Here is a 17,161-nt window from a genome sequence, read left to right as displayed (position 1 = left end):
CCAGGGGGTGTGGTGGAAGTGATTTTGTCCTGCTTCTGTCTCCTTCCCCTCTCCTCCTCCCATCCTCTCCTCTCTCTGTGTCTCCCCCTCTCCCTCTCGCCCCTCTTCTTCTCCTGTCTCTTCATATCCTCCCTCCCTCTCTCCCCCCTTTCCCTTTCTTCCCTCCTCTGTCTCCCCCTCCCCCACAAGAATCCCCTAGAAGATGTGAACCCCTAGCGGGTACCTGAGGGCCCCACCTTCGACTCCTCCTCAGACAAACCACACTGAACTATAACGGGAGCGAGAAGGACAGGGCCGGGAGGGGCCCGGGAGGTTCAGAGGCTGGGTTTCAGCGGGCAGTGGTCTTTACCCTGACTGATACACAGAGGGTCGGTGGGGGCCGAGCTCAGTGTTAAAGCCAGATGAGAGCTGAGCAGGCGGCCGGGCTTGCGCACACACCCACCCCCACAGCATGCACAGTGCAGGCGGGGAGCAGGTTGCTCCGTTGAGCCCCCATGCCTGTCCCAGCGACCATCACCTGCCCCCGAGCTGGGTCCCCAGGACCCCCCTTCCTGGCCCCCTGTTTCCACTCCTGACACCCCCCCCAAGTCTGCTCTCCACTCAGCAGCCAGAACCATCTTTCCCAAAGCCAAATCAGATCATTTCTCTGCAGCACCCCCCTTTTAAACCTTCCGGTAGTTCCCAGCACGTTCAGAATTAAATCTGGACCCTTGGTCTTGGCCACAAAGCCCCCCGCAGGAGAAGCCCAGCCGCTGTCTCTGACCTTCTCCTCCAGGTCAGGCATTGGCCACTCCCCACTGCTCCTCCTGCTCTCCCTTCCCATTCTCGGGCAAGGAAACTGAGGCTCGGGGGTCATCTGGCAGAACATGGCAGAGCCAGGATTTGAACCAGGGTGTAGAGGATATCAGAGTGAGGTACCCTGAAGAGGAATCCAGAAGCTTCTCTAATGGCAGAGGCCTGACAGAGCCCACTGAGACCTGCCCAGACCTTCATCTCAGGACTTCTGGGGGTCAGACCTAGCCTCCTCCTCCAGCGGGCCTCCTCCCCGCCCAGCCCCCACAGGACCAGGGGCCTGAAACTCTAGTCCCTGTGACTGCCGGTGCTCAGCACACCCCCACTGTCGCTGTCGCTGCCGCTGGCCTCCTAGGCTCCAGGTGTGATATCCATATTCTCCCATGTTCACCAGCCTTTCCTTCTCCAGCACCTTGAGCAGCTCACGTCTCATGCAAACTGTGCCTTTCACATAGGAAGTCATTCCTGGGATGCCTGGGTGGCTTAGTGGGTTAACTGTCTGCCTTCAGCTCAGGTCATGATCCCAGGGTCCTGGGATTAAGCCCTGCGTCGCTCCCTGCTCAGTGGGAAGTCTGTTTCTCCCTCTTCCTCTGCTTCTCCCCACTGCTTATGCTCCTTCTCTCTCTATCAAATAAATAGATAAAATTTGGAAAGAAAGAAAGTGAGAAAGCAAGCAAGAAAGAAAGGGAGAAAGAGAGAGGGGGAGGAAGGGAGGGAGCAAGGAAGGAAAGAAAGAAAGGCCACCTCCCTGCTTCCTTGCCAGGACTACTCCAGGGGAACTAGCTGTCCCACTTTGCCTGGGCCGGAAGGGGTTTCAGGACATGGCACGTTTGTTGCCAAGGCTGGGAGAAAGTTGGTCACTCCATTCCCACCCTACTCGTCCCTCACGATCTCCGCTCCCCAGTTGAAAGCCAGTCCTGCCTGGCTTTCCCACCCAGCCAGGGCGGATTCTGCGCACACAGCAGTCACTGCTTCTCGGGTCACGGCGGGAACCAGGAACTATGTGGGACTCATCCCGGCAGTTCCAGAGTCTAGAAATCACCTGACACACAGAGTGTGTCAATCTGCAGGGATGGAAGGAAAAAGAAGCCTCAATGTTTTCAAATCTAATACAATGATGATTCCAGAAGATACAAATTAAAAAGAACACAGGGAGTGATGTATTTGGCGTTTCAAAAGGTTTGCCATCAGCGTGGTTTTAAAGCGTGGGTCACTCCGCTGGTGGGTGCTTCAAGGGGCACAGTCTCTCTGGGGGGCGATTTGTCGACCGCCATCAACAGCTCCGGCCCCTGACCTAGCTGTGGCTTGTCTCAAGCCCACACTGCAAAAGGAGGCGGGTGCACGTCGGACACGTGTGCACCAAGCCTGGAAATAGCCAGAACGTGAACCAGCAGAGGATGACTGGTGAGTAAATTAAGCACCACCCGCACAGCAGAAGGTGATTCAGCCGAAGACAAACGAAGTGGCCAGATCTCTGTCCCTGACCCAGAACAGTCCCCAGGGTGCACGGTGGAGGGTCCCAAAGCCAAGTGCAAAACAAAGTGTGTTTTCCCTTAGCCATGTAGATGTGAGTGAGTGTTGCGTGTGTGAATGTGAGACGGGGTGTGCAAGTGTGTGTGGGTGTGGATGTACATGAGGGCGAGCCCGTCCATGTGAGTGTGTGTGCACGGATGGGCGTGTGGACATTTGTAAGAGTGCATGCGAGGATGTGATGGTGAGTAGGCGTGAGCACACATGTTGTGAGTATATGCTGGGTGTGAAGGCACGTCTGTGGGGGGAAGCATGTGGGTATGTGAGTGTGTGCATTTATGAAGATGCTGTTTATGCACGTGTAAGGCTGTGTGTGTGTGCAAATGTGTGTGTGTGAGCATGTCTGTGAACTAGCATGTACGTGCACTAAGTTGCTCTGGAAGGAATTTCTAGAAATGGGTGGCAGTATTTTCCTTTGGGGAGGGGATCTGGGAGACCTGGGAGGGCAGGGAAGGGGAGGAACTTTCCTGAATAACTTTTTGTGCAATTTGAATTCTGTTTCCTGGGGACCTAATATCTACTTAAGAAAATAAATAAAATTTGGAACCAAATACAAAATAAAAAGTAGGGGACACTTTGTGGGGGACAGAGCTCCTCTGAGGGCTCCCCGAATACCAGTCCTCCTACTCCCCCTGATCATTTCTTACCTCTCCCAAGGAACCTAAAAATGTCCTTGAGTCTCCAGGCCTGTGGGACCACCTCCCTAGGCCGAAGGAGACCGGGGAGAGACGCATTCTGTCCACAGCCATCTCTACTCCTAATCCCAGGCTCTGGATAGCCAGGCCAGAGTCCCATTGTGGGGACGGTCAGGAGAACGCCGAGACCTTCTACCAGCACCTACCATGGTCTCCCCCTTTCCCGTGGGAAACAGGTAGAAAAGAATCCTTTCACTTTTTTTTAGCAGGTTTCACCAAGATCTGTGATCTTTCTCAGAAGGCAATCTAGGTGTTACACCGAGGAAAGAGAACGTGTGATGTTTGCAATGTGTCTGTGAGAAGTTCCTCTCAATTGAGACGTTATGCTTGCTTGCTTTTTTTTTTCTTGGTATTTTTCTTAAGGAATCGGAAAAAATTCTTCTATCTGGAGGCCGTGCCTGCACCCCCGCCCCCCTGCCCTGCCACCTACCATATCTGCTGGGAGGAGAGCAGCCAGATGGGGTCCGAAATTGGCCCCAGCTCTGGAATGATGCCCCCACTTAAGCCGGGCTCCAGGGCCGGGAACCCAGGGCCCCCAGACAACAGGGGACCCCCGGGCAGTGAGGAGGGCAGCTTCCAGCAGTGGGCAGGTCCCAGGTGCGCTGACCCCGGCCCTGCATCACATAGAGAGACTGCAAAACCTTCCCTTGGTCCCCGACCCTTGGCATCCTGACATGTCGGTCCCATTGCCACTTTAAGAATCCCAGTGAGGCGGCCCTGAGAGAAAAGGAGCAATTCTACTTCGGCAGATCCCGAAACAGGACACAGGGAGGATACAGAAAACCCATGGGTCTCCTTTCGGGAAGAAAGGGGCCGGGCTGAGCCTGCAGAAGGAACATTCAGGGCAGGTGACAAGCTTCCAGAAGTGCTGGGCCTGTGACAAGGACTCATGGAGAAGGTTCCTGAGGATGGTACTCAGGGGAGGACGGTGGGGCTGCGGCCTCTGTCCTTCTTCCCGGGACACCCTAACCCTAACCATTCCCCACCTGTGTCCTCACACAAGTGTGCCCCCAAGTTGAAAGCAGGATCCCCTGGCAACGTTTCTAAGTATACAGGCTTTGTGGGCACACACCAGGGGCCCCCCCAGTCCCACGGTGAGGACATCATGGACCATTAGCAATTGACTGACACACACCCCACTGTCTTGGCCTCCCAGCCTAGAGGACGGTCACGCGAGGGGGGCATCTCCCTCACGGGGCCTCGGGCAGGAGTCCGCTGCTGACATGCCTGCGGGGCCAGGCAGGAGCGCAGGGGTGAGCCCCCAGACTCCAACTGTCTCACAGAAGGCCGGTGGGCATGCAGGCTCCATCCCGCCCCAAAACGCCCCTTTTCAAGAGAGGCTCGACATAGGGGTTTAAAAACACAACATCGTCTGATTTCAAATACTGGCCATCGGTGCTAAGAAATACACAACACATACCCCCGACTCCCGCCCCCGCTCAGGTCTGCCTCAGAAAACAACACAGGAAGGGGCATTTGTGGGCGGGGAGGCTGAGGCCTGGGGCTGCTGCAGGACCCTCTGTCGGGGGCCGTTTCATCTCAGGTGCTGGCCGGATATTTATCTTCCACCGTGGTCACGGAGTGGCTGTGCAAACCTTTCCTGTGTTTGCAGGTGTTTGCTTCTCTAGGAGCCCTTGTGTCCCAAGCAACCAGCCAAAACGTTACTTTCCCAGCATCCTTTGCAGCAGGGGTGAGCAGGGGACCAGGCTCCTGGGGGGAGGGGGGAGGCGGGAGTCTCCACTGGAGACCTCAGTCTCAGAACCCTCGAGGCCAGCAAGGACGCAGAGGAACCCCGGGGGGGGGGGGGGGGGGGGGGGGCCGCCACTTGGCCCATCTACCCGTGACGCCCCTCCAAGCCCTACTGGTTGGTCCTGCCAGAGACTTCCAAGCTTTAGAAGGTCCTAAATCAATCACTTTTATAATGAAACAAGGCCAGGTCGGGCTCTGTGACTTGGAACAGGTGTTTCGGCCGCTCGTGGAGGGACCGTCGCTTAGCAGATCGATTTAAGATTTGAGGTTGCCTATAATTGTCACCCAACCCCACCACCCGCTTTGGCAATGGCTGACCAGCCTGGAGGACAGCAAGGTGAGAATCTGGTGAGAGGACAAGAGAAATAGGGCTGCCGCACAATTCTGTCTGCCGGGGCACTGGCCGGGGGTCTGAGGTGTGATACCCGCCCTGCAGCCAGGTGTGGGCGCTGGGTCTCAGCAGACAAGTCAGGAGGGCCTAAGACAAAAACCTCTTGCCGCCTAGGGAAGTCAAGGGGTGGGTGACCCTAGGGGGTCACCCCTAAGGGGACCCAAGGGGCTTTGCTGCAGGATGTCTTCCTGGCTGGCTGCATGGTTGAAGGCCTGACTTTCAAGGTCTAGGGAGGCCCAGGCGCACGCGCGCGCGCGCACACACACACACACACACACACACCCCGTTGGCTGGCTGACCTTGAATCTGTCCCACTGAGTGGTTTCCACTTTGGGTGCTGGTTAATAAAGAGACAGGCTGCGCAGCTTTCAGAACTCGCAGGGGCCTCCGTATTTGGTGGGTGGCTGGTTTCGCTTTCACAGAGAGTTAGACATGGCCCGGTTGTGGGTCCTCCCACCACACGGAGTCACAAACCCACCCCGGCTTGTCTGAACCAGGTCAGCACATGCTCTGTTTACCAAATGCTTGTTCCCCAGGAGGCCCCGCAGCCCGCATCCCCAGCCCAGAGCTGAGTTCCTACCCTCTGCCACGGGTGCTGGGCAGGGCCACGATACGTGTCCGTGGTACCAGGAGCCCTGCCGGCTCACCGCACCCTGCAGGGAGCCCCCCGTCCGGTTTCCATGCGCCTCCCCACGCCTTGCTCAGTGGTCAACCCCCCAGCCTCCCACACCCAACTGTACAGACAAGAATATTCATTTCTTCTCTTCGGTTCCCCTTCATTTCGATCCTGCCACTCCCCTTGGCCAGAGGCTCCTCCCAGGGGACATGAGCTCGGGCTGGGAATCTAGACACCTGGGTTCAAGTCCCAGCGGGCTCAGGAGTCACATGTCCCTCCCTGCGGTAATCGCTGTTCAAGGGCTACAGGCCGCAGGAACAGGCCCTGGTTGACTTGAGCCAGACAGAACCAGCCAGAAGAATCTAGAGTGGTTTACAGGTTCTGGAAACAGCCAAAGACCCAGACCTCAGGGCTGGGCTGGGGGGCAGACCCAGACCTCAGGGCTGGGCTGGGGGGCAGACTCCAAACAAGCAGCAAGACCCCTTCAGGGTATCAACTTCCAGGTTTTTCCCAGGTTCATTCCACTAGAATTCCAAGAGTCCCATTGGCTAAATGGGGTTCAACACCCACCCCCCCTCACTAGTGAGGATGAGGTACTTTGATTGACAGCTTGACCGGGACCTCATCTAATGTAGGAAGATAGATTTCCAAAGAGAAATGGGGTGCTGCTCCCAGGAACGGGGGTCAGACAGACGCTGAGCCAGGAAGAGCCTTGAAGGCCAGCCCCACAGGGATGTGATCGGGTCCGATGATCCCGAAAGCTCTTCCAGAAAAGGCATCCTCTACCTGGGGCACTCCGACCTGGGCGCCTTGCCTCCCTCAGGGGAAGTGGGGCTCTATTCAGTTCTCAGGAGCGGCTGCAGGCTTGAGGGTGCTTTGCATGTCCCCCACCCAGCTCCGAGTCCTCCCCCCACCCCACACCCCATCTAGGAGAGACCACGGCAAGGTCAGGGCTGCCCGAGTGGAAAGGTGGGAAGCTCACCTCCATCCCCCATGTGAGGCTTGAACCAGTGACCTTGATCTCAGGGGCCTCCAGGGGCTCATGAACCATCCTGAAAGCAGCAGAGGGTAAAGGGCCCCAGGCCGTGTCGCTCTCTCTCAGGGTGAGGCCTGGGGAGGGCTGTGACTAGCTCAGTTCCTTGGGCCTAGCCCTGAGGCCCCTAGCTGCCCCACCTGGGGGGCCCTTGCTCACTGCTAAGTGATGAATGATTTGTGTTCCCAGAACCCTATTCACCGGTCATCCAGAAGGAGCCCCTGACACCGGCTGGGAGATGGAAGACAGAGACCATGAACGAGGGTGTGCCCGGAGAGACAGCTCCTGCTGGACCCTTGGCTGCTGGACAGGACTCTCCCTCTATACCCCTGCCCACCAGTCCCTGGACTCCGCCACCAGTCCAGAAGTACCTGGGATTGGTACCCAGCTTTACCCCTTCCTGAGCCAGGGCTCGGGGATCACAGTGGGCCTGGGGGCCAGAGGCCAACGGGGTGAGGAGGGGGTTGGGGTCAGGGTGAGGAAAGAGCCTTGGGGCCCTGCCATCAGTAGGATGTGGCTGATGGCTTCAGGTCTGTGGTTCCAGCCCAGAAGAGCTGCTGATGACCTGGCGGAGGTCCCCCATGCCTTTCCCTCAGGAAGCAGGGGTGGCGGGAGTGGAGGTGGCAGAGAGGTGGGGCAGGGCGGGGGGAAGCTGTGAGGTGTGTGGTTTAGGCTGTGAAGTTCACACCAGAGAAAGCCCGGACACTCCGGTGAGTGGGCCAAGAGAGCCGCTGCTCGCCACCGGCCCCTTTTCCTGTTTCTGGTCTCTGGTCTCTCCTCAGATCCTCCTCTGTCTGCTCCCCATCCTCCAACATCTGTCCCTCCTCAGGGCCCAGAGCCCAGACCAGACCCCAGAGGAGGTTCAGAATAGCCCGCTCAAAGATATCAGAAGCTACAGCATCACCAAGTTTCTAGAGAACAGAGCAGCCTCAAGGATGAAGAGGACAGAACCTTCTAGAAGCCATATGAGTCCCTGAGCAACGCCAGTTAATAGCACCTGAAACACTTCTGCCAGCCCTTACTACGGGCTGGACCCTATTCTCAGCATTTTAGACCTCATTTCTGAGTGGTTTGGCTCCCCCAAGAGCTCGTTGGAAATGCAGAATCCCAGGCCCCACCCCAGACTTGCTGAGTCAGAATCTGCTTTTTTAGTCAGATCCTGAGGTGATTCGAGTACACATGGAAGTTTGACAAGCATCTCGTTAATCATTCAATCCCGACAACAACCATTTCAGGTCGGTACTCTTAGGGATGCCATTTCATGGAAGGGGAAACCAAGGCACGAACTTGAGTATCTTGCTCAAGGCCATACAGGGGTCAGTGCCAGGCTACTCTGGCTTTCCAGCACCCTGTCTGGTCCTGCCACCATTTCTCTGACTCCAAGCTCTCTAGGGAGTGTTGGAATTTTTTTTGTGCTTTTCCCAGGCATACTAGGTAAGAACCTGTGCAGTCAGCCGGAGCATTCGTCTGGCCCCTGTATCCGCCTAGGTCTGGGCCGGGACTTACGGAGGCAGCCGAAGGTGCTCAGGGCAGCCTGGCCTCAAGGAGCCCAGGGTCTCATTAGAGACCCAGGAGGCGGGCACACATGTGAATGCAGTGACAGTAATCCAAGTTTGCATGAGGTGTTCGGACACTCCCTGGGCAACGGCTTCTTCAGGGCAAGCCTCATGGAAGAGGCAACTTTGAACCAGGCCCCGAAGGCAGAAAAACGGCTGACACAGAGCAAGGGGCAGAGACCAAGCCTGAGCAAAGGGGCAGAGGTAGGAATGGACACAAGAGGCCTGGGTGGCCAAAGCAGACACTTGGAGCTTTACACACATCCCCAAGCCCAAGTCTCATCCAGGGCTCACAGCATCGCACCCGGAGTGCCCAGGCTCCCTTGAACTCCCCTGTGATGAAAAGATCACTCTTTCCCAGAGGAGCAGGCCCAGTCCAGCTCTGGTGTGCACGGGGAAGGGGAGGGTGGGGGGTGGTTCAGGCACACCTGTGCACAGGCAGGCCTCCTTCAAACAAACCTGAGCCGGGCAGAGCCAGCCCAGCCCAGCCCAGCTGCTAACTGGGGAGCGAGAGATGCCTCACAGGCCCAGGGTATCCCCTCACTGGATACCCCTCACCCCCGGCCCCAGCCTTAGGCCCTTGAAGTCCTGGCTCCTCAGAAATGCTGCTGTCACTCGGTGGTGTGTCTGCTCGCGACCCGCACAGCCCGTCGCCCTACCTGGAGCACTGCAGGGCCGGCATGAGGTAGGGGACCCTCTGCACATGAGCTCCACCTTACCTGGAGAAACCCCAAGGCTGGTGTGTCCACGCTCAACAGGCGCCCCTCTGGACGACTTCTCCTTTGAAGGCACTGAGCACACGTGTTGTAAGTGCAGCCGGGCCGGGAGCAAGAAGCTCACACGTAGCACGAGTCAGCTCAGTCCTAGAGCAACACATACAGAATTCCTCCCCTCTTTAACCTTACTGCCATCCCTTTACACCTGGCTCGGAACATTGCACACAAAAGACACTCAGTAATTGCTTTAAGGACACTTGAGTTGACTCAGGACACAGTGACATGTGATCCCAGAAGTGGCCACCAGAGGGCGATACTTGCTTCTCTCCTGCTTCTACACAGGGTTTGGGCTTCAGGAGGAAGAAGAGGTAAATGCCAGGAGTGGCCCACATGGCACAGTCCCTGATTCCTTCCTGGGAGTTCCGAGGACCCGCCCCCACCTCCCCCTATGCAAGACAAGATGGGGAAACAGGCAGGGCCCCTGGATTCCAGGAAGAAAGTTTGAGGGGAGCCCAAGGAAGGAGAAAGCCAAGATCAATGATCTACAAGGGAATCTGGAGGCTCTCAGGTCCGTCCCCTCCCTGTACTGATGATGAGTCTGAGCTCAGAGAGGGCAGCTATCAACCTTAGATCACACAGCAGAGGAGGCTTGAACTCTGGCCTGCAGCCTCCCAGCTCCCACTCAATCCCACTCAACCCCCAGACAGAGCAGGGAACTTAACCCAGGAGGCCCTTTGTCTTCCTTTACTCAGAAACAGATTCACCTCCCTCTCTAGATCCTGACTGTTAGGGTCCCTGAGACAGCCCTCTACTCCTCCTGCATCACTTTCCCTTAGCCCTGGTGATGGCATCCTCCCACACCTCCGGCCCTGACTGCCCCTGAGCTCCAAGGACTCACAGTCCAGCCTCTGCAGCCCAGACCCCCATCCCCAGCCCCCTTCTCCCTCCCTCCCTCACCCTCCCACTCTCCCTCCCAAGTACCACAGCCCTGCCCTCAGCCCCAGCCAGCAGGCTCTTCAGACAAAAATCAGATAATGTCGTGTCCCTCCTGCCTAAAACCCCTCAAAGGCTTGGGGCCGCACTCCCAGTACAACCTCTCCTCCTCTCCCTGGGAGACCCAGACCTGCAGCCTCTCTGGCTCCTTCTTATCCTGGCCACCCCACTCCTGGTCGCCTGTCCACTCCTGGAAGGCTCAGACCTCTTCCCTGTCTGGGGCTCCAGCTGTGGTCACTCTCTGAGGGAGACCTTCCCTGGCCAGCCCCACCCCATCTACAGTGGACACCAGCCTGTTCCATCCAGGCTCTTGCCTTTGGCCCCCGGGCATCTGCTCTCATTTGTAATTGGTCAGGCGTTGGTGGAGGATTTGCTTGGTGTTTGTCTTCCTGGCTGGACTGTGGCTCCTCAAGGTCCCATGGCTTCTCGTGTGGCACCTAAAGCCAGGTATGGCTCGGATAGACACTCACACTATATTTGTTGCAAGATGGATGGATGGATGGATGGATGGACGGATGGATGGATGGTAGGACATTCTCGGCATCTGATCAAGGAGATGTCTGTTCATACTTCCTTTAATTCAGCAAGGATTTACTAGTTTTTCTGCTGATAGTCCCAGGCCAGGCACTATGGGACTTGCCATCTGTATCATTCAAACCCCCTTCTCTCTGTATAGGGGGCACAATGACACACAAATAGTTGTAACTAAGGGACCACTGGCTTGAAAGGTCCGGACAACCCCAGTATCAAGTGATAAGCGAAAGTTCATGTGATTTCATTCTAAACCTTTTAAGGCTTTATCTAAATGAATGAAAAGACAGAAAAAAAGAATTGTTCAGTTTACAGAGGCAATTTTGGCTTTAGAGAAAGTGGTCATGATGGGTGTAAGAGACAGAGAGTGTGCCCAGTTCAAACAAAACACAGGCAGAAGACAGAGACCAGAGCCGTGCTTGGCTGGGGCAAACAGGGAGAGCCTCTCCCCAGCGCTGCCTTAAGCTCCCCAAGTTCTAAAACTCATATTCACCCAGTAAACAAGTATTTATTGGGAGCCTGCTATGTGCCAAGCTTGATTCTAGGCGCTTGGAACCCAACAGTGAACAAAACAAAGATTTCTGCTCTTCTAGAACTCACCATCCAGCGGTGGGGGTGAGGGAAACACAGACAATAAAGAAAATAACTGAGAAAATGCCACAGGAATTAGAAGAAGACAAACATTAGGAGAAAGGGAAGAGCGGGACATGGGGGACCAGGAGCCCCATTTCAAGTAAGGCGGTTGGAACAGACCTCATGAGAAGGTGATGTGAAAATCTGAAAAAAATAAACCAAAAACACAAAGGTGGGGGGAGCCAAGCAGAACTGGAGGGAGGAGGTGTGAAGAGTATGGACTGTCTCCTGAATGTGGACAGTTGCTGGGCTCCCCTGAATGTGCCCCAGGACCCCCAGCCCGAGCCCTTGCCTGTACCAGCCTGGGAGTTCCGCACGATACAAAGTGACTTGACTTATTCCTGGAAAGTGTTTACGGGATTAATGAGTTGGATCAGACAGAATGGGATGCTACCTGCAAGCTTCTTCTTTGCCTTCCTCCTAGCAAACTCCTACTCATCCTTCAAGACCCAAATACGTATGAACAGAGTTGATTGCTCTCTCCTTTGAGCTACCCACTCTTATTGAAGGCTTGTTCCTTATACAGATTTCTTTGATAGCCCCAATGAACTGTATTTCCCTTATTTTCCTGAAGGTCTGGTCCTTTCCTGCACGAGGAATCTAACCTCTGGATCCCTTGAACCTCCTGGAGATGCTTGGTTAACGGTGGCAGAATTGAATGATCTGTTTTCCCTCCACTCTTCCCTCTCAGGTAAGCAGTTTCCATTTCTGGGGACCTAGGGTACAAGAGTTGAGGTCCTTCGCGTTGTGAGCAAGATAATTCAACATTTATTCTTTTAAAAGTTGGGGGGGGGAACGTGTTGAAGATGGGAGCTTGAGCCCCAACCAAAGCTCAGGGAGGGAAAAAACCAGGGCCCCAGGACTTTGGCACCTGCCATGCCTGGGCTCCCTGACTGGAGCTTTTCCTGAATGTGCCCGTCTCTGTTAGCGCTGGCTGTGGCTCTGTTTCCCTGATCCCAGGAGCAACACTCGGGCTGTTCCAGCTGAGGTTGGGGTCCGCTCTTGGCGCCATCAACCACTCTGGCCACCAGGGGGTGGGGTAAAAAAACTACAGCCTGGGCCCCAGAGTGGGGTGGGAGCTGGTGGGGTGGTGAGGGGTCCCAAGTGAGGAGGTCACTGAGCCTAGGGAGCAAACACCTGGAGAGCCTCCTTCCTGCAGCCCCACCCCACTCCGGCATGCCCATACCCTTCATGTGTGAGGGGCCTGGGGCTCCAGCCTTATTCGAAGGGTAAGTGTGCGGGAGGTCAATGCCCTGGGGAACATCCTTTCATCACGAGGCAGCTACATTTTTTTTCAAAGATTTTATTCATTGATTTTAGAGAAAGAGAGAGAAAATCCCATGCAGACCCCTATCTCCCCCCACCCTCACTGAGCATGGAGCCCAACACAGGGTTCCATTCCAGGACCCTGAAATCATGACCTGAGCCAAAACCAAGAGTCGGACACTCAACCCACTAAGTCACCCAGGTGCCCCAAGGCAGCTGCATTTTTAATGAAAGCTTTATTTTGCAAAAATTAAAATTTCCGGCTAACATCATGATGTCCCTGACCTCAGAGCCAGGAAGAGATAAGCACAGTTGGCCCTGGCCAGCAGATGCCAGCGGGCCCCAGCGCACCACCGGCTGTACCCACTGTGGTCCGACGGCACGAGCTCCTCTGGGACTCCTGCAAGAGGTCCTGCCCTATCACCGGACTGACCAAAAGAGCTCGAGGATCTGTTCCACCTTGTAGCCATTCTCTGAGACATAACAGCCCAGGCCCCAGACAGCTGTCACAAAGGCCTGGGTTGGACTCCTTCAGGTGCCGGCCACCGGCTACATCCCAAATCCCAGGTCCTGCAAAGCTGGCTTCTTCCCACCTTTTTTTCTGTTCCCTGGAAGTGCTGAGCAGTTCCTACCACCAGGCCTTTGCCTGACCACCCCACCCTTTCCAATTATCTTTGCCCCGTGTTCCTGGAGACCGCTTGCCCTCATTTGCAGTCTGTGTGATCCGTGAGGCTCTGTGTAGGTCTGTCCGCCCTATGAGGGCAGAGACCACGTGGGCTTTGTGTTCACTGCTTTGCCCTCTGTGCCCAGCCCAGTGCAGAGCCTGGCCTCAGGAGTCGCTCCCAAACCGCTGAATGAAGTGACACACGGTCCCTGAAGGCATTCATCCAGTCTCAGGCTGTCATGGCTTCTTCTCCCGTAAAGACTTCAGTACCGTGTCTACCTTAACATAATATTCAGCACCTCTAGCAAGCCTATGTGAGCCCGCCTTTCACACATACTTCCTGCCTTTCCTCCCCACGTGGCGCTCTGGGGTGGACGCTGTTTCCATCATTTCCTGGGTGAGGAAACTGAGGCACAGAGTGGTCGGGGGAGTGCCCTCATTTCTGGGTTCCACCTGGGCCCGGGCAGTGTCCCCAGCAGGCTCTGATGTGCTCAGGGAAGCTCAACTCTGCCTGGGAGGGCCGGAGAGGGTTCCAGTCCGGGGTGACCTCAGTGCCTGCAAGCTCAGAGGCCAATCAATGGGCGGGGCTGTAACCAGGGGCACTCAGGGCCAAGGCTGCCCCCCAAGTCTGGGAAGGCTCCCCAGAACCAAGACACCGTGGCTGAGTCAGATGCCCACATCTGGCACATCAGCTGTATTTTAAACCCCTTCTCCCCAACCCGCAACCCTGCCCCAATCCTGCTTGGGGGTTCAGCCCAGACCCTCAGGGTTCAAAGGTAAATCTTGCTTCCCACAATCCTGTTCTTCTGGGGCAGGGTTGGTGTCAGTGTGGTCATGTGACCCGCTCTGGCCAATGAGAAGCAGGGAGAGGCTGCGGGAGGAAAGACTGTTCTTTCTCCCACCCTGAGGCGACACCTACCTGGGGCCGCCATCTTGGGGCCGCCATCTTGTGCCTGCCCTCCTGTGGCCCCAAGGGAGGCTGGCCTAAGAACAAAGCTCCGGCGCTAAGGATGCCAAGTGGACATGGGGGACAAACCACGGTCCTTCATGTTGCCGCACAGCTGCTGGGTTGACCAGCCCTGGAGCTCCCTTATCCTGGGATCAAGGGTTATTTTTCCATTTTGATGCTTTCTGTTCAGTAAGCGTTCCTTGCACCCAAAAGCATCCTAACAGATACAGAGGGGAATCTGTATCACAAAGCGGAGGGAGGAGAGGATTCTTTCTCTGTGTGTTAAAACCCAAAGGAGAGAGCCTGTCTGCCCAGCCGAGAGCTCTGGGACAGGATGCAGTGACCAGACACGTGGTACCCCCCCCATCTCCCAGGACCCAGCACAGCCCTGGGGGGAGGCGGCAGCGGGGAAGCAAGGGCTGCCTCAGTCTTGGGGTTCCTGACTGAAGTGCATCCTGGCCCCTCCTCCCCAGCCGAGCCTGGGAGCTACGCACAGAAGACCCCCGGCAGGTTTGAGACACCGAGGGACCACCCCTCTCTCCCGGGCCAGACACTGGGGAGGCGACTGAGAACCCAGGGAAGAAGCGGCCCCATGGTATATTCGCGCAGAAGAGTCCGGGCTCGGACAGCACTCTGAGGGACACAGAATTTGTGAGGTAAGCACCGCGGAGCAGACCTGGCCCTCCGGAGAGGGGTGAGGACCCAGGAGGCTGCGGGAGCAAGCGTGATTCAGCAGGTGTGCAGGCACCTGAGCAGAACCCAGAGCAGACGGCACGGTGACAGACTAAGCAGGGGTCATGTGGACGCGTGGGGACAGCTGACCTCTCACCGCCCACAGGATGGGGCACTTAGGAGCAGCTCCCCTTGGACATGAGGTCAGAGAGGAGCTCCAGCTGGCCGAAAGCATATTTCTTTGCCTTCAGCAGAATGGAAGTGCCTCATAGAAATTAAGTTTAGGGGCGCCTGGGAGGTTCAGTCGGTTAAGCATCTGCCTTGGGCTCGGGTCATGATCCCAGGGACCCCAGGATCAAGCCCAGCATCAGGCTCTCGGCTCAGCGGGGAGCCTGCATCTCCTTCTTCTGCCTGCCTCTCTGCCTACTTGTGATCCTGCTCTGTGTCCCTCCATGTCAAATGAGTAAATAAAATCTTAAAAAAAGAAAAGAAATTAAGTTTAGTGGGGAAGAAAGCAAGTTCCAGTTTTTGTACATCTGAGCTTGGGGCATCCATTCATTCCTCTCCCTGCCTGTCCCCCATGGTGCACAGCAAGTCAGCCTAGCAGTCAACCAGCTGCAGGACAAGGACGGCCACCCACGCCCTCACCCTCACTCTCACTCTGCTCCCGTCCTGCACTGGGTCCCCTGCTTCCTCCCTGTGCCCAGACCTCAGTTACTACTTCCTCCCTCCCACACTACCACCTTCAGGCCAAGACTTCACACCCCAGCCTGACCCTGCTCTGCACACCCTGCTCCCCCGCATCGCATCCACCGCCCGTGCCCCCTCCTCCTCCCTCCCTCCTGGTTTGCAGCCCAGCTGCTCCCAGGCACGGAGCTCAGGGCTTAGCTGTGCACTCTTGACTCCTGTCCTGGAAATCCCTCCTTCCTCTCTGGCTCCTGCAGCAGCCGCTGGCCGCAGCTGGCCCTGGCTCTCCCCCCACGGGGCCCCACCCATAATGTTCTTGACATCTGTTTCTGGTTGTGTTGAGTTTCTGCCTATTTTCCCCTCCTCCAGAGGTACACGTGGCAGTATGTGGCTCCTGGGTCCAGGCCGGGCATTGGAGCTGGCTGGGGGAGGAGGAAGGGGCAGAGAGAGCTGCAGAGCGCCCTCTCTGTGCCAGCCGCTGCTGATGTACAAAACGGAGACTCAGAGGGACGAGGAGACAAGCCCAGCTCACATGGATAGAGGATAAATAACAGGGCCTGCTCTGAGCCAAGGATTCTTCTAAGAAGATTCGGACCCGGCAATCAGAACCCTCGCCCCGCCAGGCTCCAGAGCCCACACACTCTGACATTTGAGTACTTACCACTTCTCTGAAACTTCTCTGGCCCCTGTCACTTGGCACTTAAATATTTTCTGGGACAATCGGCACTGTTTTCGCAGTCTCCCCCATTGTTAGTCCAGGGGTCCTGATCAAGGGTTCTGAAAATTGTCACCCCATAAAGCCTCAGAGACGCCCCCCCAGGCCTCAGTGAGGCAAGAGAGGAGGGACTTCGAATCCAATGGGACAGAAAAGGATAATGAGGGTCCAAAGAAGCCAAATGAGTTGCCCAGCCACTCAGGGGACTCCCCAGGGCAGAGCTGGCCCAGGAGCCCGCCTCCTGATGCCTAGGCCTGCTCTCTTCTCATTGGTATAGAAAAGTCTGATAGGAACAGCAGAGACTGGTAGACCTTTTGCCCAAGCTGGACCCCCCACCCCAACCTGGCTGCCCTCCTCTTGTCCCTCTGCTATTAAACCTCTTACTTCCTTTGGAGTCGAGTGGGAATATGGCCCTCTCCTGCAGGATGACATCGTCAGTCCACCCCGTGTCCTCTCCTGGACCAGCTGCCTCCAGTCCCACTCCATAGAGTCCATGCTCCACGGGGCCCCCACAGCAGTCTGCCTCTTAAGGTAGCTCTAACCAGTGACCACGCTGCTCAGAACCCTCCAGCAACTCTCCATCACCTACAAGATCAAGCCCCAACTTAGCCAGATGTTCTAGGCCTTTAATGACGTGGTCCCTCCCTAACTTTCTGGCCTCAGAACCCATCCTGGTCTGTCTCTAACACCTTTCCAAACATTTACATCGCTTATGAGCCTCTCCCGTTGCCCAGAACATAGGCTGCACTGTCCCACCTCGTGTCCACCACGGACAGCATGTGAGCCCGTCATGCTGCTGTCTGTTTTCCCCACATCGTATGTCTTTCAAACTCCTATTCATCTCCAAGACCCTGCTCAAATGTCCCCTCCGCTCTGACACTTTCCTAGATCATCCTCTCTAGAATTCTCTACTCTCTTCCCCATGCTCCAATGCAACAGAGGAAGGACCTCCTGGGTGTATTCTTTTCCTAGG

Source organism: Enhydra lutris, unplaced genomic scaffold (assembly GCF_002288905.1).
Source record: "Enhydra lutris kenyoni isolate GAN:26980312 unplaced genomic scaffold, ASM228890v2 scaffoldscaffold55, whole genome shotgun sequence".
NCBI lineage: Eukaryota > Metazoa > Chordata > Mammalia > Carnivora > Mustelidae > Enhydra > Enhydra lutris.
This window is presented reverse-complemented; position numbering follows the sequence as displayed.